Here is a 25075-nt window from a genome sequence, read left to right as displayed (position 1 = left end):
CTTGTTCTTCACTTATTTGAGCTTTTGGTGGCTCCTCTTGAAGAGATCTTATTTCTCAGCATTTAAAATTACATCATCTGCTGCTCTTTTGCAACTGAATTTCATCATGTCCAGTCTAGTTTTTTCATTCATTTAACCATTCATCTTCCTTGACTCAAGATCCTAAATTTTCATCCTTATTTCTTGAACAGTCTCATTTCTCTTTTTACATTTTCCAGATGAAGAAACTTTTGGTCCTCAAAGCTAAGATTAGTATCAGTTTTTTTATTTGTTTCTGCCTATGGCTGCTATATCTCTTTAGTTAGAATATTTTCTCTCTTTGTATTTGATTATAGTCTAAGTCTGAATATTTTTATAAGTACATTTATTGCTGTAGCAATGAGTAAAATAAATGGTATTGCACTGCCTGTAGCATGTAGCACCATTTTGACTGTTAGTCCTCTTGCTGTACAAAAAGTAGCTTTGATGATTACTTAATGCAAGTATTTTGTAAGAGCTGTGGAATGGTTAGTATCTGTTTATATTTTTCTGATTAATTCAAGCTCGTCAATGCACATCCTGTGTTAAGGAAACATTTGCTGTGTGTTAAATATAAGCAGTGGATCCATTGGGGTAGTCTTTTTGGTAGAAATATGTCAAGGTGAACAAAACAGGAGATGGTGAAGGAAGAGAGGGAAAAGATCAACATTTGCTTCTCATCAGCAATATAACTGGGTTGCAACATTCAGTGAAAATTATCTGTGACAGGAAGTTGTCAGAAATACATTTCTTGAAGAAACTTTATGTTTGTATAAGCATTTATTAAATTTAAAAAATTGGATTTCATCTGTTAATACAAAAGATAATGTTTTGCATTGCAGGCATGCTGAACCTGTCAAAGATGAAGAATCGGCCAATGATTCTTATTGGAGGATAACAGTATGTATAACTTAAACTTGAGATTCCTGAAAATAAAGCTAGTCAGTATTTCTTAACAGTACTGATTTAAATACATCTAAAAGATCGCTGTTACCTAAATGGAAGTTGACGAGCAAAGTCTTAGTGGACATTTGTATAAAATTGTCATAGGTATTATTTACAAGAAGAGTAAATAGTTTCAATAGGAATGTGGTGAGACATTTAACAAATGTCATGACCACACATTAATAGGACCTTATAACACTACCATTATGATATTAGTATGCTTTTATGTAAATAACAGAAACCCTGTCTCTATGTTGCCACGTATAACCCTCTTACTAAAATTTAGTTTAGTTTCCAAATAAAATACACTATGGAAGGATAGTCCTGTTTATAGGAAAAGATAATCAATAGAGTTATCCTTCTTACAGGATTTACCGTGTGTTGCGTCTAATGGATAAGTAAATTGGACTATTCACTTCTTTTCCAAAGATCTTACCCAGTGGCTAGATAGAAACACAGTATGAATGATAATATACTGAAGCTAGGACAACTCATTTCCAAGTTCATTTAGTGGTTTAAAACATGTACTTAATGGTCACCAACCTATCCTGGCAATGAAATAGTGAAGTATTGGAGAAGCAGAAATGTGAATTTTGCCTACTTTCTTGCTACTGTTTAGTTTGGCTCTTCAAATAAATTACCCCACTTAAACAATTTTGGGCTACATCTTTATACATTATGTTTTTAAAAAAGAAAAAGCCCAGTAGATAACTTCAAGGAAGGTAAAAAAAATTAGCCGGGGATGGGGGGAACAACCTTTAGAAAAGCACTTTCCATAATCAAGAAACTTAAAAACTTAGACACTAAAGCACACACATTTTAACTGAACATTTCACTTAAAGAAAACCTCTTTCTTGGTGGAATTTACTTTCAAAAGCTATTATTCTTTGAACTAATTCTGTATAGCCATCTAACAGGTTCTAGTAACTTGGCTTCACTCTGATTGAATTTTATGTAAGCAAACTATAACACTTTGCAATAGTTAAGAAAACATTTTTATTATTTACACTAAAGCAATTTAAATGGTTCCTCTTTATATTAACTTGGCACTTCATAAGTCTGTAAAACAGGACACTCGGATCAATCAAACACCAGGAAGGAACCCTATACAGATGTATGATTAGGATGAGATGACAGGGTGAGCCAGTTTCCGTAAAGTTCAAGAATGATTATTAAATCACAGTTTAAATTAATGGTTCATGCTGTACAAAGGTAAAAATAGAAAAAAATCTTATCTGGTGGCTGTAGGCTTGGGTGTGGCGAACAGTTATGACGGCTACACTACCCACACTATGGCCTGCAAGTTTCTTGCTGTATGGGCTCAATTTCTCTTCTTGGCTTCATTCAGTTTTACATACAGTAGCTCAACAACTCGCAGCTATGCTGTAAGCTGTTTGCAGTCTTCAACCAAGGCATTTTTATGAAAATTTGCAGGCAAAGCTTCTGCTCCACAAAGGAGTTACCTCAATCACTGCTGCCTACAGACTGTGTGACTTACTTCCCACACTTGCTCAAGGTAGCACGCCAATTCGCCTTTCGCACCTTTTCCACTCCCCACAGCTATTTTCATTTCAAACAAAAGCACACTGGCTTTTACATAACACCTATTTCTTACATTGTTCCTAAGCATGACCATTTCTTAAATTGTCAAATTTACATCAACATGAACAATTTATACACACAAATATTTTTAAATGCAAAATGTTATCAAAACATTATTTAGACCCTTCGTATCCTTTGTAGAGGACTTGGGCAGGTTTGTCCCATCCTAGTACACATTATTTTGTTACTTCCCTTCAGATACTCCATTTAGCTACATCTACAATAATTCCCAATGTTCTGCCTTTTGAGGTGTCCAGTGCGGGTTGCTCTCCACTTCCTGGGTGTATTGTATCAAGTTAGCTTTTTCAAATTTCCATGTGGGTTTATCAATGTATTTTGTAACTGATATTTCAGCACCAATGATAACTTTTGTGAGCCAATGTACACTCCTTGAAAAATGTTTCAGTACTACTATTGAGTGATTCAGTGGTAATTTGTTCTCATCAGTGGAAAAGATGGATGGGTCAAGTTTTGTATCAGTTTCCATTTGCCTGCCCAAAACATTTTAAATTCCTTGGCATCAAACTTAGATAATTTCTTGTGTATTGATCCATTTGAACAATGGTTCTCTACTTTGGTCTCTATTTATGTATCTCCGGGTTGTGTTTTGGAATTAAAATCTTAAACATATACGTGCTGTCTAGTTGCTGTGTGTAAGACTAGTGTCAGACACTTTCCGTTAGGTGATTTGTGGACTGATGTAATAACCAGGCCTTTGAGTTTTATCCTAATTACTTCTACATCACTAATTTTCTGACAGCTTAAGCCAGCATAATCCAAGAGCTGTTTCTTTTTTTCATTTATTGTGGTAGCACCTAACAATTGAGAGGAGTATTGATATTGCTTTATATTGCGTAATCTTGCATGTAGCTGCTGAATTATCACCTAAATGCATTTCCTATAGAGCTATAATACTGATGGCATGCTCATCATCTAATTTGCTTTGGTAACTGCATTTGTCACTTGTTAATCCTACGTTAATTTGCATAATATGGACACCTTGCCTGATAATTTTTGACTGTAAGCTCTGAGAAGTGCTGGACCATCTTTTGTGTAGAGTTTTTGCTGTATGCTCCTGCAGTCACACTGCCTTGGTGCACCATCTCGGGGGTTGTCTACATGCCACACAACAGTCTTTTTGGTGTCCCGTGTGAATGATTCACTGGTAAATATCCTGTCCCATACACTTTTGTTTGTAGACAATACTTCTGTGTTAGCTGAAAATAGAGCCAGGAAGCAGTAGTCTCAGTACCTCAGAGAATTAGTTTCAGGTAAAGTATATGGATCTAACATATCTAAAATGCACATGGTTTAGTTTGGAAACCACACAAACACCCAAATGTACACACCCGCAGTAGCTGCAGGGGGTGGGGGAGGGGGGGGGGGGGCAGAGTGATTGGAGAAGACAGTACATGGTCTGAATGGGAAAAGATTGGTGGGTACAGAAGAGAGAAGGGAAAAGGTAAAGTGATACAGTGGGAAACAAATTAGCAGAGGTTTAGGTCAGGTGGATGGCACTAGATGTGCTGGAGAGACAATTTCCACCTGCGTAGTTCAGAGAAACTTGCACTGGAAGGGAATATCCAAATGGTATGTCTAGTGAAGCAGTTGTTGAAGTGGTGTACAGCCTCTTGGCAACTGCAATGTCAAGTCTGTGGTTTGCCACAGTTTGGTGCTAGACATTACTGCGAGTGAACAGTTGGTTACTTGTCATCCCTACATGGAAAATTGTATGGTAATTGCAGCATAGCTGATTTTTAACAGGTTGCTTTTGCACATGATCGTGCCTTTTATATGGTGGGAGATGCCTGCGACTGGACTGCTGTAGGAGGTGGTGGGTGGATTTGTGGGACAGGTCTTGCACCTGGGTCACTCACAGGATTAGGGGCAGACAAGGATGTTCTCTAGATTGTGCGGGCAATGGAACACTACTTCGCAGGAAGTGGGTAGTATCTTGAGTACAGTATACCCCATCTGAGATAGTCAAAGCCCCAGTGAAGGATGTGGTTGAGCTTTTCAAGGCCTGGGTGATTAGATGAGTGCTGACCATTGTCTGGTTAGCAGGGTTACAGGTGTGAGATGAGGAGATGGCACGGGAGATCTATTTATGAATGAGACGGATAGGATACTGTGGCTCTGGTAGTGCTATTGCCATATTTACACAACTCCTGCTTTCCACTGGGGATAGTGAGTCCACGTGTGACAAGGCTGTATGGAAGAGACTTTTTGACATGGAATGGGTGACGGCTGTCAAAGTGGAGGGAGGTACTGTTGGTGGTTGGTCCACTTGACATGTATTTATGGATATCGATGTCTAGTGATATGGCGCATTGAGTTGAGAATAATCAGGTTAAGATGATTTGGGAGTAGGTTTTTAGGTTATGGAAGAAGCAGTCTATACCATGAGTCCAGATCATGAAAATGTCTCAATTACTCTGAATCAGACAATGGGTTTTAGGTGTTGACTGGATAGGAAGGACTTCTCCTGATGGCCGATACAAAAGCTGGCATAGGATGGCACCATGCGAGTACCCATGGCGGTACTACAGATTTGCTTGTACAGGGATAATCACTTAAAACCTGCACCACAAACATTGCAGAAATGGAAAGTGCTATTGATGTGTGGTTTTCACAGGATGGATTGGGAGTTGGGGGCTTATGCTAGTAACCAACCAACAGGTTGTAGTGATATTAGAAATTGCATTTTTTGTGCAAACATAAACTTTTTTAAATGAAACTATGCCTATCGGTATTAACTAAAAGTAGGGTAAATTAGTCTATCAGCGGTGTTTGTTGCAGGAGTCTAGTGTGAGCCATTCATGAGATATCATATTTTGAAAAGGTCCCACACCAACACTTGTACATTAGCTGTAAAGTTCCCACGCCAACACTTGTACATTAGCTGCGGTAGCACACACCAAAGAACAGTCCAAGTCCATACACTAGTTATGTGGATTGTGACCAGTAATGAGACAATTGACCATCACAGGCTGTGTTCAAAATGACCACTGGCAGCACCAGTATATGCTCCCATTCTGGTATGGAAAGACTGCTGCACACATACCAGTATTTCAGCAGGGACAATCTGACAGGCTGCAGTAATACATCATTGCATATCATCAGATGTAGTTGGTATGCCCTTGTAGACAGTCTTTCAGCTTTCCCCATAGAAAAATGTCTGCAGGCATGAAATTTGGCGAATGGGTCAACCGCGATACAGGTCCTCTGCATCCAATCTAATGATTTGTAAACAGTTTGTGAAGCCATGTTTTACTTCGTGCACTGTGTGTTGTACAGCCATCGTATTGGTACCACAAGTTGCTCCTAGTCTGCAGAGGAATCTCTTCTAGCATCCGTGGAAGATGATTTGTTAGGAGGCTGTGATACTTGTGCGCATTCAGTGTTCTTTCTAAGAAAAACGGGCCTATGAGCTGATGGTTCACTGCCCCACACCACACGTTTACACTCCAAGGATGCTGACATTCCACCTGCCACAGCCAAAGAGAATTGTTAACAGACCAATTGTGCTTATTTCAGCACTTTACCAGGCCACGATTGTTAAAATTTCCTTCACCACTAAACAAGATACATGATACATCTGGAGTATCCTGTCTTAATGCCCATGTATGGAAGTTAACACAATTCTCTTGATCAATTCCATGCAGCTCTTTATAGAAAGGGATAAACCTATATCAATGGAGAATGCATAGGACACTTGCCCAATTAATGCCATTTCCACATGCGATTGTGGAAGAGGTAACATGTGGATCAACTACTTGTTTCATCTGTTATGTTGCTAAGAGTTAGGCTATGACTTCCACATAACTGGTTGAAGAGGTTGATAAATGATTGCCGAGATGCTTGACATTTATTGGGATTTATTGCCGCATATACTGTACAAGAATGAACTGCATTCTTCGTACACTCTCCATACACCATGAGCATGTCACCTTTTTATGCGTTGGTAGATCCCATCGTCCACTCACGACCTACTGATTGGACTGTCACACACTTATTGACTTGCAAGTCACAATGCACTCGAGGAACACACACACAAACACACTGTAAGCAAACAACATCATACCTAGCAACTACCCACACACACAAACATACTGTAAGCAAACAACATCATACCTAGCAACTACCCACACACACACAAACACACTGTAAGCAAACAACATCATACCTAGCAACTACCCAGATTGAGTGGCACAAACTAGTATTGGTGTGGAAACTTTTAAAAATACTGTATCTCATTGACAACTTGTGCTAGAATCCTGCAACAAACCCCACTGACATTCTGATTTACCATATTTTTAGTTTGTTAATGTCAGTAAGCACAGTTTCATTTAAAAAGTGTACATCTGCACAAGAAAGGATTTTTACAATCTGTTGATTGGGTAACAATAATGAGTCCCTGACTACCAATCCATTCTGTCAAAGCCGCAAATCAATAGCACTTCATACTTGTGGTGAGAGCTTTAGGCATTTCACCCTGTGACTTGGTCTTCGAAAGTGAAATAATTGTGGGTCAGGATGTGATTGGGTAAGGGGATTAGGAAAGAGGTGGTGGGTTTGGTATCAGGAGGATGTTTGGAAAGTGAGGCCATGGGCATGGGGGATGTTGTAAAATGATGTTGCATCCATAGTAACCAGCAAGGAGTCATGTGGTAGCAAAACAGGAAATGCAGAAAGGCGGTGAAGGAAGTGAGCATTGTCTTCACTGTAGGATGGGAGGTTACAGACAATGGTTTGCATGTGATGTTCAGTGGGAGGATTGTACCCAGCCACAGTTGGACAAGTGGAGAGACCTGTGTAGTTGGGTTTGTGTAGTTTGGCGAATAGGTAAAAAGGAAGGAGTGGTGTGAGGAGGGAGATAGATCCAGGAGTCAAGTTATGGGATGGACTTATGGTCTTGGAGAGCTGCTGGAGTCTTGTTGGAATTCTAGGATGTGATCATGGTTGTAAGGTTTGTATGCAGAGGTGTTAGAAAGTTGGTGAAGACTCTCAGCCACATAGTCACTATGATTCATGAACACTGTGATGAAGCTTTTATCTGTGGGAAAGATGATAAGGCACAGATTGATTTTCAGGATATGGGTAGCTGTGTGTTACATAGGAGTGATGTTGGTCTCATTAGGGAGGATTTAGGAAAGGAAAGTAAGGCCGAGTTAGAAGTGATGAATTCCTGAAAGATAACCAAGAGATGACTGGCTGGAATGGGAGGTTCAGGGTGGGAGGGAGGCTGGAACTGTTTTAAGCAAGGTTCTATGTGAGGTTTTTGTTGGCTGTTATTAGTGGGATGCATCATCATCATCATTTAAGACTGATTATGCCTTTCAGCGTTCAGTCTGTAGCATAGTCTTGATCTATTTCAACGGTTTTTATACCCCTTCCCTTCCAACACACACACACTAGCCACCAAGGAAGAGCCTACAGCTTTGATTCAACCCCCCCCCCCCCTCTTCCAGTCATACCCTCATACCTCCCTAATGCACATTGTAGAAATTTCAGCTGCAGAGATTAGGTAAGGAAAGAAGTTCCTTTACAAGTCCAGCACACTTGAATTTAGGTTTTGGGCTAAAGGTGAGGCCTTTAGAAAGTACCAATACTTCTGCAGGGCTAAGAGTTGTGGCAGAAAGGTTGACAACAGTTTTACAGGATTGGTGTTTAGGATGTATATATCTCATGGAGGATGGAGGAATTCGTTGCGATTGTGGAAGATGGAGTATTGAACGAAGCATAGTTAGGGAGGTATGAGGGTATGACTGGGGGGGGGGGGGGGAGGGGGTTGAATCAAAGCTGTAGGCTCTTCCTTGGTGGCTACTGTAGAAATAGATCAAGACTTCACGACAACTAGCAGGTTTAAACGGGTGGGTGTTGTAATAGATATGTAGAGGTGGAGGTGATGAGGCTTGCACAGGATAGATTAGTATTGAGAGCTGCAGCAAACCAATCTTCAGACTACCACAGCAACAACAAAAAGGTCATAAGATGGAAACAATTTTGCATCGTAGTATCTCCCTCTTTCCACTCCATGTAGTTTTCACTTATGGTAATGTGGCGTGTGTACAGAGATTTATCGGGTGTTGTTATTTTTTATTGTACTGTATTAACAGGATTTATCAAGAGTGGTGATAACATCAATTTGTGACAATAAATCTTTGTCATGTGCAATCTATAATACTGTTGTTCCATTTGTAATAAACAATTTCTTTGGTGCTGTTTTCCCAAATAAGCCTAAATTTTACTGTTATTCACATGGACAGAGGCAGAGTAAGACATGGGAGATAACTTCAGCTGATCTTCGAAGATCAGTTTCTTGAGACAGAGACAGTGTCATTATTATTATTGTTATTGTTATTATTATTATTATTATTATATTGAATTATTGTTAATTAATACCCCCTTAAGGAGAGCAGTAAAGCACCATCAATTTTCAAGGCTTTTTTTCTGTCTCTTTCATTTGTCTTTCAAAAACTTCTCATATATTCATTGTGATTCCTCTTCCTCTCTTCTGTATCGTCGTTCCCCGTTTTCTTCTCTTTCAATATCTGCTGAAATTTCTGTTTTCCAGTTTTTTACTCTGTATTTTTTCCTGTCTGTGATGTCTTCTGTGGAGATGTTTTGTTTCTTGAGGTCCTCCATGGTTTCCTATACCCAGTTGGTTTTCACTTTATTGGCCATAACTATATAAAAAATATTCTTGGTAAGTCCGTTTTTGTGCATAATTTGTATGTGTCTCTAGAACCTTGTCCTTCTTTACCTGGTGTTGTTTTTAATCCTCTGTTTGTATTTATACAGTTCTTTTGTCAATATGTTTATCCAGATCCCCTCTCTCTGAACTGGCCTGTAGATCTTTCCTTCTGTTTTTCCATCTCTTTGATTTTTGTTCTTCCCTTCATTGCTGTTGTTCTGAGGTGTACAAGGCCTGTGTTAACTACTGTACTACAGTGTCTTAATTTGGCATTGATGGAAAAACTTGTTTTGTTATAATTGTTCCATATAAGTCTGAATACCTTATGTAGTTTTGTGATTCTTTTTTCATTGGATGTTGAGTTCAGTCTTATTTTCTGTGTAATCTCTTCCAGGCACTGGAAACTTTGTTCATGTGATATCTTTCCATACTTTGTTACCAGTGGGTGTCTGTCTCTTTACATTGTGTCAATGTACAAGTTTTTTTCATGTGAGATTTGTAGTCCCATATTGATTGAGATTTGATAAAGAGTTTGTAGAGCTTTTTTGTCTTCTTTTCTGTTATTTGTTATTATGGCTATATTATCAGCAAAGGCCAGACATTTTATCTACATGTGCATATATATTCCGCAAGCCATGGTGTGGTGTGTGACATGGTCTGACTACACGTAGAGTGCAGTCTTTGTTTGGCACGGCACTTGGAGGGCAACGGTTCAGTCTTCACCCATCTGTCTCTTTTGTCGCATGTCCTGATTATTTTCTCCAAAACTGAGTTAATTAGAGTAGGTGATGGCCATCCTCATGCCTCACTCCTGTCTTTACTTTGAACGGTTCATAGATCTCTCCCATGAACTTCACTTTCGATATTGCATTTTTCATGTTTCTGGTCCTATTAACATCAAAGATAATGATAATGTGCAAGAATAATGTAAGGCTAGCATCTTTTTAGTAACATGTTTCTGCTTATACAGCTTATATTGTACAACTGGAAATACAATGTCAATTTTGTTCTGATGACAACACATGTCACCTGGGAATAGTAGATGTACTGGCAATGGTTTCAGTGTCATCCGCCAACAGATAGTGTAATGGCATAGCTATCAGAGTGCTATATGTGTCTACCCTTTAATAGGAAATGCTCACAGCCAGTGTGATGCAGACATGTGAAGCAAGCAGGCAACCATGCCAGGAAGGCACACTCATGATTCTTATAGCCAACGAGTGAGTTTAAAAAGGGGTCAAATTGTGGGCTTCCGAGTGGCAGGATGGTCTTTTCGGGGGAATTGCCACACAAGTTGGACATGCTGCGTCAGTTATGCAACGTTGCTAGTATCAGTAGTCACGTGAACATTCTCACACACGTAGTCGAGGTTCTGGACATCCACACAGCACAGATGCTCACTAGGATTGTTGTACTGAAAGGGCAGCAGTTGCAGATCGTACGGCTACCACAGCACAGATAAAAGGTCTTGTGAGCCCCAGATGTGTCAACACAAACTGTTGCAAAGCAGTTATTGCCAGTTGCGTTACGGACGTGCACACATCTATCCCGTCTTCCAATCGTGCCTCAGCACTGACATGCATGGCTCGATTGGTGCCATCAGAGGATCTCTTTGAGGATGGCATGGCACGCCATGGTCGTAAGTGATGAAAGCAGATTCTGCTCGCACACAAGTGATGGTCATATCAGCAAATGACATAAATCTGGTGAGCACTCTCTTGTAGAGTGCATTCGTCCAAGATACAGTGGCCCCACCCCACGCCTTATGGTCTGGGGTGCGATAAACTACAACTCTCATTCGTCTGTGGTGTTTCTGCACTTGGTACATGCAGAATGATGTTACACCCGTTATTTTTGCATTCTTGCAACTGGAAGGTAATGTACTGTTCCAACAGTATGGTGCTGACCCACACGCTGCCCACGAATCTCAATGTTCTCCGAAAGATGAGCAGTGACTTCCCGGGCCAGCATGTTCTATGAGTTTGTCTCCAACCGAGCACATGTGGGAACATGGGATGAGAAGTGACTCGTGCAACTTGTCAACCAACAACTCTTACATAACTATGTGAACAGATTGAGCATGTGTGACATAATTTATCTCAGGACAGTTTTTGCCATCTGTACTATCGACTGAATGCCATAGTCAGTGCCTGCATTGTCACCAGTGAGGGCTACACGACATACTAATGTGTGTGTTTTGGCACGGGTCGATACATGCTAGCTGAGAAGCATTTGCAGTATTGATCTGTAAATGTGATCATTTCATGTACTCCATATGCACTGTTGCAACATTAAATCTAGAGTGAATTTTCTTCTGGCAGTGGGCACAGACTTTTACCTCACAACTTTGATACATTTTACTTTTTCTTTTTCTTAGACTTTATCCCCTGCTATCACAGTCTCAGCATGTTAATGTGGATTTGGCAGTATTAGTGGTAAATTGTGGCCAGATGCCCTTTCCATGCCACCTCCCCCCCTCCCCTCCCCCCTTCCAACCCACACCAGGATGAAAGTTATGTACCCTGTATCTGTATGTATCTAATATTATCGTGTGTGAAAGTGTGAGAATGTTTTCAAAATGTTTGAGGATCATGTAACTGATGTGGGGTGTGCATACCAGTCTGCTATTCATCTAGTCGGATGTGGACAATAGCCTAAAAACCATGTCAACACTGGCTCTAGCTGCATGCTAACGTTGGCATCTACCCAGAGGTATTACAATTTCGATAGAGTACAGTAGAGTTTTAATGATTTATACTATATTTTTATGTCATAAATTTTAGAAAATTGATTGAAGATGTCTTTCTGTTGTTGTTTAATTTATGATATAGCCGCAACAGAAAATCCAACAGAATATGTTAATTATTCTGGTCTTGTTCATTTCCGTATTTGTTCTGTGTTAAAGTAATTTTTCAGATGCATACAACATAAATGTTAAAGTAAGGTCTGTGATGGCAGGCAGTGACTGGGATATTGTCCTGACAGCAGGTAGGGTGCAGCCTTTGTTCACCGTGGCACTAGGAGGGAGAGGGTTATGGCCTATCGCCCCAGCTTCGTTTTACCCCTGGGAAACATCCCCAGGAGTCATCTGATAGCAGGTTGGTGTCACCTGGGGCCATCCTGCAGTCACTGGAACAAGGAAAAATCCCCACCTTTTATGTTTTATGGGTAATCGAGCCCAGGACCACCTGATTGGAGTCTAGTGCGCTACCCACTAGACCACCACAAACACCGTGCTTATGGGATATGAAATGTCTGCATCTATATGACTACTCTGCATTTCACAACTCAGTGCCTGACAGAGGATTTATCAAACCACTTTCATACTGTTTCTCTACTGTTCCACTCTTGAACAATGTGTGGGGAAAAGGAACACTTAAATTGCTCTGTGTGATCTCTGATTTGTTGTGTTTTATTATAACGATCATTTTTCCCTATGAAGGTGAGTGCTATGAAAATGAAAATGTTTTTGTATTTGGAGGATGAAGTTGGAGACTGGAATTTTGTGAAAAGATCTTGCCACAGCAAAAAAGTATTTCTTTTTGTGATTACCATCTCAACTCGCATATCATGTCCGTGACTCTCTCTCTCCTAATATATTACAATAATACAAACTGAGCTGCCCTCATTTTGACTTTGATTTCCTCCATCATTCGTATCCCATGGTGTACTTGTGCATTGTCATCTTGAAACACAACCAATGATCATCCAAATGTTGACTATATGACAGGACAGTAGGTTCGAGGATCCTGTCATCAAATTGCACAGCTCTCAAATAGCCTCACTAGAAATGAGATTTGTCAGACATCTGTATACCATACTGGCCCAAAACATGACCGATCCATCTGCCTGCTAAACTTAAAAGACTGGACTGCAGGTCTGAAACTCATTTTTCACTGGAGCGGACACAAATGGACAAGAATTCTCTGTGGCTCTGAACAGTAGCTGAGCACAAGCAGACACCATTATGTTGCATATGGTTAGCATTGACAGGTGTTCACTCATGTTCTGCCCATTATCAGTCTTTCGATGAACTGACAAACGGAGTCTCCATCATCTCTGCACTGGTGAGAGCAGGAGAGAAAGAGCTAAATTCTGGTGTTTCATCAGTGAACTTTTGTCTTCAACTCAAGATCTTTGAGCAGCAGAATGGTCTGAAGAGAATGTAATGTTTCTGATAACAGAATAGATGCTCGTGAATTCCAAGATGTCCACGCCATAAATGCCAAATAAAAAGAAATGCAATTGACAGAGTGTTTCCTTGGTACTGGGAACATGAGAAAGATGATAATTACAATAGATACTTTCATCAGCCAGAAATGGAGTGAATAAGCACGAGCTTCGTATTTGTTTTTATTAAAAAAGAACAGCACAACAAAGTTCCTTGAAAGTAAACATGTACAAAAATGTATCTATCATGCTGATTAAAATCACGTACATACCCCACAAGCCACCTTAGTAATTTCTTGCCCTGTTCCACTGACAAATAGTGCTAGGAAAAATTATAGTCTATATGCCTCTCTACAAGCCCTAATTTCTCTTGTCTTTGTGGCCTTTACGTGAATTGTAAATTGGTCGCTGTAGGATCGACCTAAAGTCAGCTTCAAGTACGAGGTACCTAAATAGTTTAATGGTGTTTTGTGAAAAGAATATCATCTTCCCTCCAGGGGTTCCTATTTGAGTTCCTGAAGCATCTCTATAATACTTATGTGCTAGTCAAACTTACTGGTGACAAATCTCTGAATTGGTTCAATGTCTTCCTTTAATCCAATGTCATGCAGATCCCAAACACTCAAGCAATGCTAAAGAATGGGTCACACTTGTGTTGCGTGCTTTACAGATAAGCTACACTTTCCTAAAATTCTTGCAATAAACCAATTTGGCCATTTGCCTTCCCTACAACCAAATTTGCTTGTTTCATGTCTTACTGCTTTGGAACATTATGCCTAGGTATTTAATTGACATGACTGTCAAGCAGCATACTACTGATGCTGTATTCAAACATCATGGGATTTTTTTTTCCTTCTCATCTGCATTAACCTACATTTTTGTAATATTTACAGTGAGCTTCCATTCATCTCATCAATCACAAATTTTGTCTAAGTCATCTTATATCCTCCTATAGTCACTCAATGGCGACATTTGCTCATACACAATAGCGTCATCAGCAAACAGCCACATAGTGCTGGTCACGTTGGCTGTCAGATCCTTAATGTACACTTATTAGCCAAAACATTATGACCACTGCCCACTGCGAGTTGGATGCTGCCTGGTGGCATTGCGGGCATGTGATGCAGTAACAAAAATATGTAAATAGAGCAGACACAGATGGGGGCTCACTTTAGGGAAGATATGGGCTGCAAATGGGGAAATCAGTTGAGATAAGTGATTTTGATAAATGGCAGATTATTATTATGCTGAGCCTGTGACACACATCTCAAAAGCGGCAGTGCTGGTCAAATGTTCATGAGCTATCTATCACTAGGTGCTAAATGGTTAGACATCCATGACTCTTCACAGTACTTGGGGTTTGGAGGCATGTCTGGCTGCAATGTGGATAGATGGTGATTTGTAGCAACTCTGCTGAAAGAGCACAATGCTGGTGCACGCACAAGTGTTCCATAGCACACTGTTCATTGTAAATTCTGGAACACAGAGCTCCGCAGCAGACCACTCCTACATGTTCACATGTCTACCCAACAACATCATCAGTTGTGATTGCAATGGGCACAGGACCATTCGGATTAAACCATCAATCAATGGAAATGTTGGCTTTTTGGGTGAATCCCATTTTTGCTACACTAGGTTGCTAGGTGTCTCCACAAAATCCATCATTGAGGTGAATGGCAGCTCCAAATGTGCAGGACACCATGGATGCCGGCTGGTGGGAGCAGCATTATGCTTGGGAGACATTCTCCTGCACTTGCATGTAGTAATCGAAGACATGCTGACAGCTGTGAATCACCTATTTCCCTTCATGCTTGATGTCTTCCCCGTCAGCAATGTCATCTTTCAGCAGTGTAAATGTCTGTGTCTCAGAGCCAGAATCATGCTACAGAGGTTTGAAAAGCATTATAGTGACATCATGTTGATGTCTTGGTGGCCAAATTTGCCTGATGTAAACCAAAAGAACCCATCTGGATCGCTATCGAGCATCTTTACCACGTATGCAAATCAGTGATATGTTATTTACGTGAATTACAAGGCCTGTGTGTAGACATCTAATGCTTCATACCTCCTCAAACCTAACAACAAGCTGTCTGATCCCTGATATGCAGAATCAGTGATGTATTTTGTCCCAACGATGGACAAACAAGCTATTAAGCAGGTCATAATGTTTTGGACCACCAGTCTAAACAGGATGTTACAAAAAGGTACGGCCAAACTTTCAGGAAACATTCCTCACACACAAAGAAAGAAAATATGTTATGTGGACATGTGTCCGAAAATGCTTACTTTCCATGTTAGAGCTTATTTTATTACTTTTCTTCAAATCACATTAATCATGGAATGGAAACACACAGCAACAGAATGTACCAGCATGACTTCAAACACTTTGTTACAGGAAATGTTCAAAATGTCCTCCGTTAGTGAGGATACATGCATCCACCCTCCGTCGCATGGAATCCCTGATGCGCTGATGCAGCCCTGGAGAATGGCGTATTGTATCACAGCCGTCCACAATATGAGCACGAAGAGTCTCTACATTTGGTACCGGGGTTGCATAGACAAGAGTATTCAAATGCCCCCATAAATGAAAGTCAGGAGGGTTGAGGTTGGGGGTGTGTGGAGGCCATGGTATTGGTCTGCCTCTACCAATACATTGGTCACCGAATCTGTTGTTGAGAAGCGTACGAACACTTTGACTGAAATGTGCAGGAGCTCCATTGTGCATGAACCACATGTTGTGTTGTACTTGTAAAGGCACATGTTCTAGCAGCACAGGTATGAAATCATGATAACATGCTCCATAGAGCGTAGGTGGAAGAACATGGGGCCCAATCAAGACATCACCAACAATGCCTGCCCAAACGTTCACAGAAAATATGTGTCGATGACGTGATTGCACAATTGCGTGCAGATTCTCGTCAGCCCACTCAAGTTGACTGTGAGAATTTACAATTTGATCGTGTTGGAATGAAACCTTATCCGTAAAGAGAACATTTGCACTGAAATGAGGATTGACACAATGTTGGAGAACCATTCGCACAAGTGTACCTGTGGAGGCCAATCAGCTGCTGATAGTGCCTGCACACGCTGTACATGGCAACAACTGGTTCTCCTGTAGCACTCTCCATTCAGTGACGTGGTCAACGTTACCTTGTACAGCAGTAACTTCTCTGACACTGACATTAGGGTTATCGGCAACTGCACGAAGAATTGCCTCGTCCATTGCAGCTGTCCTTGTCGTTCTAGGTCTTCCCCAGTCGCTTAGTCATAGGTTGGAATGTTCCGTGCTCCCTAAGACGCCAATCAATTTCTTCGAACGTCTTCCTGTCGGGACACCTTCGTTCTGGAAATTTGTCTCGATACAAACGTACCACGCCATGGCTATTGCCCAGTGCTAATCCATACATCAAATGGGCATCTGCCAACTCTGCATTTGTAAACATTGCACTGACTGCAAAACCACGTTCCTGACGAACACTAACCTGTTGATGCTACGTATTGATGTGCTTGATGCTATTACTGTAGAGCAATGAGTCGCATGTCAGCACTAGCACCGAAGTCAACATTACCTTCCTTCAATTGGGCCAACTGGCGGTGAATCGAGGAAGTACAGTACATACTGACGAAACTAATATGAGCTCTAACATGGAAATTAAGCATTTCCGGACACATGTCCACATAACGTATTTTCTTTATTTGTGTGTGAGGAATGTTTCCTGAAAGTTTGGCTGTACCTTTTTGTAACACCCTGTATAGAGAATGAGAGTGATCCTATCATACTTCCCCGGGGCACTCCTGAGAATAACCCCAATACCCCTGCCTCTGATGAACACTCACCATCAAGGACGACATTCTGGCTTCTACTACACGAGAAGTCATCTCGAGCCATTCACATATCTTGAAACCTAATCTGTAATTTCAGACCTTCATCAACAGTCTGCAGTGGCGCACTGTGGCAAACACGTTCTGGAAATAACAATGTGGTATCTGCCTATTCCCTTCATCCGTGATTTGCAGGATATCTTGTGAGAAAGGGGCAAGTCGAGTTTCACACGAATGATGATTTCTAAATCTGTGCTGATTTGTGAACAGAAGCAGAAGGATATTGGTTTGTAATGATGTGGGTCCGTTGTTTTACTCTTCTTATATACAGGAATTACCGTGCTTTTTTCCAATTGCTTAGGACTTTGCATTAAGCAGGAAATTACAATAAATGCATTCTAAGAAAAGGACCTATGCCATAGTGCACTATTTGTCGAGAGACCCATTGATGAAATTTTGACATTATGTTGACTAGACAGTAGGTTGGAGGATTCAATTCTGATACTGCACAGCTCTCAAATTATACTTACTAGTTATTAGAGGCATTTGATATCCATAGGTGACACCAGACCAAAACCAGACTGACTCAACTATGTGCTGAATCTGTGGGTCTTCACACTTGAGACATGCATTGGTACCTGGCCATTTCTGCACCCTTCTACAAGGATCATCAGGTATCAAAGAAATGCTTCACATATTGTGAAAGGAATACAATACCACTGATCCAAGTTCCGCTGGAGGACACTCTGTATCACCACTAGTAATTTCCTTTCCTGTTGCACCACAAACAGAGTGAGGGCAAAATGACTTGTCTATATGCCTCTGAATGATCCCTAATCTCTCTAAACTTGTCTTCATGGCCCTTACATGGAATGTACATTAGTCGCAGTAGATTGTTCTGCAGTCAGCGTCAACAGCCATTTCTCTAAATTTTCTCACTAGTGCTCCTCAAAAAGAATGTCGCTTTCCATCCACCGGTTTCCAAGTACACCACAATTCTTTGTGCCCTACATTCCCCGGGGGTTTGTACTGTAGTACATAATGGACACCTAGAGACCCCACTGAATGTGTCGAGATGGTTGTGTACCGTGTGAGTCAACACAGCTCTCCCCATTATCTGAAAAAAAAAGTCACAGTGCAGTTACAGTAAGTTCCCGAGGTACTACCTGTCAGCTATAATTTGAAGTTAGCAGTCGTCAGTTGTTGTTGGCTCTGAGCAATCTCTGTAGTGCTGATTTTTAACATTTTGTTACTGCAAAGGCTGTGGAATGTTCATATGACGCCGCTGTAGCGTTTGCCAATTGTGTGGTAACTTTCCATGCTGACAAACATTCTGACTGTAAAGTAACAGTGCTTGGGCAGTCTTTAAACATCAACGCTTTAATCCCTTTGCAAAGTCAAATTTTTTAATGTTATATTGCACATGTGATCAGTTTGTTTATTTATTTATTTTTGTAATTTTATTTTTGTGGTTTAGGACAAAAACTGTAGTGGTAGTGTATTTCTCCTAGAGCCCTTTTGTGAGCTGCTATTTTCCTCTGTGAAAATGAGGCAATTTTTTTTTCCAACTACACAAGTGATGATAGTAGTGATCTGACAATAAACAAAAACTGTTTGTTGTAGCAATTTTTATGCATCTGGTACAGTGTACTATCACAAGATAGCAGGTACATCTACAGATGGTAATATATATTCCCAAAAGCTTTGTAAAACCACTAAGTGGTTGGCAAGTATGCTTCCCGAGATTCACAAAAGACATAATTGAGTAATACCGTATTTACTCGAATCTAAGCTGCACTTTTTTCCGGTTTTTGTAATCCAAAACACCACCTGCGGCTTAGAATCAAGTGCAAAGTAAGCGGAAGTTCTGAAAAATGTTGGTAGGTGCCGCCACAACTAACTTCTGCCGTTGAATATATGTAGCACTACACAGGCATGCTTTTCAGGCACAAAGATAAATACTGGTGCCAAAACCTATGCGTCAGTAAACAAACTAAAAAAAAACAAAGCTTTTTTCTCTGCCCCGAGTTTCGACCACTGCATTTTCATACTTTATCCAATGAAGTAAATACAAATCCCGTATTCTTCATCTCTGAATGTTGCAGCCTTTCAATGTACTTCAAAAATCCGACTGGAAGACTGTTTGGGATGTTTGTCAATATGGCCAAGTCTACGTTCTGAATTTTTGTCCTACCTGTGACAAGAGATGGTTGTTAATAGCAACTTTTATGAATTGTGAATCACATGCAATATTCTCTTCACCATAAGAATAATACAAATGCAAACATTTTGCCATGTATTCCTACGTGTTTCCTGCTATCTCATTTAAATCCTGTCTTCCTAATAAACTACGAAACTAGAGTGAGACAACAGCAAACGCGGAAGAATATATATATCATGTCATGTTTATATTCGTATTATTCCTATGCTGAATAGTGATACAGTCAGAAATGAAGCATGGCAACTGACTAGATTTTTAAACCTAAGATGGCTCTAATTTCTGTGCAGAATGTAATGCACTAAAGAGGCGTCTGCAAAAATTTTCAAACGGAGAAAATTTTTGGCTAAACTTTCGTTTGGAACATCTATCATATGCAGTCTACTATATGGTTCTTGTTGAACATTATCAAAGAAACCAGCAGTGTAAGTAACAACAAATAGCAGTCTCTTGCCATTGTTTTGCTGATGAGACGATTCCTCTCTCTTTTTTTTTTTAGTTGTAAGCAGCAGTATCGTGCGCAAAAGCAAGCCATCCCGCGAGTGGCGACAGGCCGTAAACACGCATAATCAGAATGTGACAAACAATGCATGGCACAGTATGATATTGCATTTTGAGCTTGGAGTGACGGAAACACCTATAACAAAGAGAACGGCACTTATCAGATAAAAGAAAAATAAGCAATCAATTCAAACCAGACGAAGCACGTGAAAAAGGCTCTCTAGTATAAATATGGACGGAGAGCCTGACGCATAGCAATGACTACATGGTAAAGCTTAACTGCTAAGTTTACCACACGCACCAAACTACTGTAGCTGTATCATCATTCATTCGACCTAAATTGTCTCATATTACAATGGACCAACTTTGTTTCGGTTTGGAGATGTGGTCTAAGACGTTTCTCCTCCTTAAATTTCGAGTCACAAATTTCAAGTGCTGCTTAGATTCGGGAAAATTTTTTTTCCTTGATTTCGAGTCTCATTTTTCAGGTGCGGCTTAGATTTGAGTGCGGCTTAGATTCGGGTAAATACAGTAAGTGTACTTCCCAAACCATTTTGAGAAACTATTTTGATGGAAAGCATATTTTCCTAGAGCCATTAAAACACTGTTATTTGGTGGGCTGTATATTTCTCACAGCACTAAAAGCTATATTTCATAACAAAAAGAAAGTAAACTGGTGCAGCGGACTATCACTGGATGCCAGGAGCATGCAGAAGTGGTAGTTCCTTTCAGAAGCAGTTGCAAATATATGTGCCACCAAATAATGTTGTTTTGAAGGCCACTGGGAAGTATGCTTGCTACCAAAGTAATTTTTCCATGATACAAGGGGAATATACTTACCACAAAATTAATTTCTTTTTTGGACTGCAGAAAAGATACTTACCACCAACTGACCATACTTACCACTAATTTAGTTGTTTTACTCTGCTCTTGGGAAAATGTTGTACCTCCTCTGGATGTGGTTGACCTTTTGTGATAATATGCTAAACAACTGGTGTCTGTTTGTCATGATATCAGTGCTGTTGTCACTTGTTACAACAGAACACATTGTTTCATTCTGCAATATATGCTGTTGTGACTTGTCTCAGCTCGTTTCTTTAAGTAGTGTTAAATGAAGTTTCTAGGATTGTAAAATAGATAGTCAAATAAAAACAGAAAATTCCTTTTTTTCACATGTAGTAGTAACTCTTAACAGCTTACTAAAGACAGTGGGAAGTATACTTACCACTATAGTTTTTTGCTCCTAAATCACAAAAATAAAATAATCAAAAATTAAATGTAGTTGACACTTCAAAAATGATACCAAAACAATTAACTTTACAGGGCTGCTACAAAAAATGTGCCCACAAATGGGTTAAAAACAAAGTATGCAAGCTGTGGGGGCAGTGTGAAACTTTTTTAAGCACTGTATTTGAAAAATATTATTCATTTTGTTCCACTTCTAGAAAGGAAATTGGACGGATAGCTGACTCTATAAAAATTAATACATTTCATACTGTGCTCGAGCACAGGCAATAAAAAACTGTGAGCAAACATGATGTGTGTACTTGTTGCCTCAGGGTCTCCTGCAAAACTGAGGTGCTTGAGTAAGCTACATCACACTGCTTCGTTGTGTGCTTGTTGTCAAGCCAGTTTATGAAGTACACATCCCTCTTCATTTTTATATAACTTTGTTTTGAATGCACTGTACAAGAATACTGAATACCTTGAAAATTATCGAGTTCAGCCATTCATTCACATGTAATATTCCAACAGCTCCATCACCGATGAGAGCCTTCAGGGGTGTAAAACGAGTAAGTGAGAAGTGCCACTGAACTATTAACAACCATTTTCATCTACTACTAATCTGCTCACATTAATCATTATTCAAGGGGATTAGTTCTACATCATTTTATTTTTATAAATATACAGAGAAACAACTACTTGAAAAAAGCCAATGCCCTGCTACTTAAACTGCTCTGCCACTATTTTGATTTAATACTTCATGCTAAATGGGCATTTAATTTTACACAGGACACTGTCATCTAAACTTATTCTGATAAATTCATATACTTCCTTCCTGTGCAATGCCCTTTATGCTGTCAATGCCACGTTGGGACCGGTACAGTAGTTTCTGTTCCGTGGAGAACCAACCGTACCTGCACATAGGCTATTATTATGATGGAATCACCACTTCAAAAGGTTTTCCAAAGCTGCTGCCAGCTTCCCTCTGTGGAGTAAACCATCTACCATTCCTGTCTGCTCCTAGAGAATATGTTGCATTGCTAAATATGGTTTTCTGTTAGAAAGTGTTTGTGTGTTGTGTATCTGAGGTGGGACAGGTAGGTAAATTCACATATCCAGGTTAATTATTGGTGGACTGGCTAATAAAACATTTTTTACTTTAATTTTGAATATTTGGGGATTTCCAGATTGCTCCTAATGTTGGCTGGCAGATGTTAAAAGGGTGTTGCACCTGAATATAAAACAGTTTTCTTAACCCTAAGCTTCAATGCATATTCTCTATGGAAATTATTTATATTGTGATTGTTATGGTTGCAAACTTTGCAATTAATGCTAAATTCTCTCTTGTCCATTTGAGCAGCTCAGAGGTCAGCATATCTTGCTGCTATGTGGAGGACCCAGGTCCAATTCGTGGTAATGCCTTTTTCTTTAAAGGGCGAAGCTACTCCACACCCACACTGACATGGTGACCATCACCAAAGTTCTATCATCACCTCCGTTAGCTTCGTTACAATTGAGAAGTGCACAGGATTTGAGGTCATGAAGTTGTCCGTAGGATTACCCACTTATACAGTCACTTTGAGGTGATAGAAGTGGTCGAGAAGTGAGCAGAAGGTAGCAGTTTTAAGGGCAGAGGGAGAAAAGTGCCGAGGCAAGCACCAAAGGAAAAGAACTTCTGCAATAGTCTGGACAGATAGTAAGAGCAGTAGCAGTTTCTTTCTGTCTGCAAGGGTGAGGTTGTTGTTAGTTTTGGGTATTGTGCGATGCTCGATACCATTGTCGCAGCTTAAAACACTCTTTACAAGTGTCAGTCCTATTGAGGAGGGGTACTCCTGGGCTATGCACCTGAGTGTCTCCTGGGCCACCTGCAGCATCTGTACTTGTAACATGCCAAGGTCGTTATACGAGTGGTCAATTGGCCATAAAGAGGTTTGGTTGGATATGTTTATGTTTAGTGTGCAATACTGCTTTCCCGTATTGCCAGTTGGTCAGCTAGATATTTGCAGCTGGCAATGCCATTTAGTTTTGCTGTAATGCAGGGATTCACCAGTGTTTATTTTGTCTGTGAGCTTGTGCTGTCAACAGGTGATTAATTGTCCCTAGATAGAAGTGTTTTTCAGCGTTTGTGTTTTCACCTGTGGTTGTGGTCGTAGTTTCCCAGGTTAAGAATGAAGTGATTGTCAGAGTGTCTCAAGTTCCTGTACAGTCGTGTGGTGAGTTTTTTGAATATCTGTGTGTGAGTTTCAAGGCAGTATTCTCTGTGAAGGTCGACAGTGTGTGTGGACTGTGGTGCACTTCGTTCTGTATCACCTGTAGGCAGCACAGGCGGTCAGAGCCACGTAACCCCAGACTGCAGCTGCATGTATCATCATGGGTCTAATCAGTATCATGTACACGGACCTCGATACCCTCCTATTCAGTGTGCTTTACCTGTTGAGCTTAGAGTAACACTGTTTGAGCCTTGCATTTGCTCGGTTGGCCTGTCACTGAAGTATATGACTTTAACACTGAAACGTATTGGGCGTGTGTGTAGTGTTATTTGTCTGCAGTCTTAATGTGGGGTCCTGCCCACTCATCTTGTATAGGGTGCCTAAAGGATGCTGCATTCTCAAAATGCTATACAACAATTCAAGCAAACAACATTAATAGTTTTTATTACAAATAAGAAGCTAGACAATGCTTAACGTGGAATTTACAATGGTGTCGCAAGCAATAGGCGACATGCAGTATAAATGCGAGTCCTTTGCTATATACAATGTTCGTGCAAGTTTGACACACAGTTTGTGGATCACTAATAACTGTTATTGTAGCATTCAGCGCTAGGCCTGTTCGTATACTGTCCTAATCCTGTCCAAATACTGAGTGGCCGAGGCTGGCAGGAGTGGCACTTATATTCTCTTTGTCTAGGGGCCTGCTCCCGTCGTGGTGTGGTCCTTGCCAGTGGGCTATTGGCTGACGGTGTGTTCACTGCCTTCTTAGCTCTTGCAATCTTAATTTTCATTCCAGAGCTTGTGGGTATGCCAGAACACTTAATGTTTGTGCAGTTGTTATGGTTTGTCAGTGAACAGAACTGCTTCAAACTTGTCGCATTTGCTTTAACACACTGTCATTCCAGCTAGGCAGTTTTGTTTGCAGTTGCGAATTATGCCTGATGGTTTTCAGTCTTGCACTAGGATGGTAGTGTCATCTGCGTAGATGGTTGCCATTGTGTTTTGTTCAGTTGGAAAGTCAGTGACGTAGAGATTAAACTAGAGGGGCCCTTGGATGCTGCCTCCCACTTGTATACTGTGTTGTGTTGACTGTTTGCCCTGAATGTCGGTGTTGAAGCTTCTGTGGGTGAGATATGAGTGTGTAAGATGTACGAGCTCGTCGGAGCGACTAGCAGTGCAGAGTTTGCGAATGAGACGATTGTGCCGTAGATGACTAAAGACCAAAAACAGCACTCCTGTAGCTTTGTTGGTGTTGGGGGTGTGTGTAATATGTACTACTACATGGAGGAGTTGTTGTGTTGTGGAGTGGTGATTGCTGAATCCAAATTGCTCCAGTCTCAGCGAGTCATTGGTGTTGCAGTGCATAGTAAGATGTTTGAGAATCATCTTCTCAACAATCTTATTCAGGGAGCTCAGCAGGCTGATGGCTCCGTAATTTTGTGGTAGGGAGTGGTATTTCCCTGGCTTCCTGAACATCAGGACAGGGAAGTGTTGATGTTGTAGAATGGTATTCGTCATATGTGTGAGATGCTCTATAGCTTTATTCGTGAACTCCTGGTTGACACGGTTTTGAAAGTGATTGGGACCAGGAGCTTTTCTAGCTGTTTTGTGCTTAATAACCTGTGTAATTTCATGTGTAGCAGTATGTATTGTTACATTGCACTTGGT

The 25075-nt window shown here is 40.5% G+C and overlaps 1 protein-coding gene across 1 annotated transcript in view; it reads left to right on the top strand.

The window, feature by feature from the left end:
• The window catches only part of LOC126416557 (molybdenum cofactor biosynthesis protein 1-like), a 200301-nt gene that overhangs the window by 157305 nt on the left and 17921 nt on the right, over positions 1–25075 (top strand). The window contains exon 5 of the mRNA XM_050084302.1: positions 861–918. The gene's annotated coding sequence lies outside the window, so the exon portion shown is untranslated. The remainder of the gene's footprint in view (positions 1–860; positions 919–25075) is intronic.

The sequence above is a fragment of the Schistocerca serialis genome, chromosome 8 (assembly GCF_023864345.2).
Source record: "Schistocerca serialis cubense isolate TAMUIC-IGC-003099 chromosome 8, iqSchSeri2.2, whole genome shotgun sequence".
In the NCBI taxonomy this organism is placed as follows: Eukaryota; Metazoa; Arthropoda; class Insecta; order Orthoptera; family Acrididae; genus Schistocerca; species Schistocerca serialis.
Note: the sequence above shows the minus strand (reverse complement) of the source record. Positions and strands in the feature narration are given on the sequence as shown.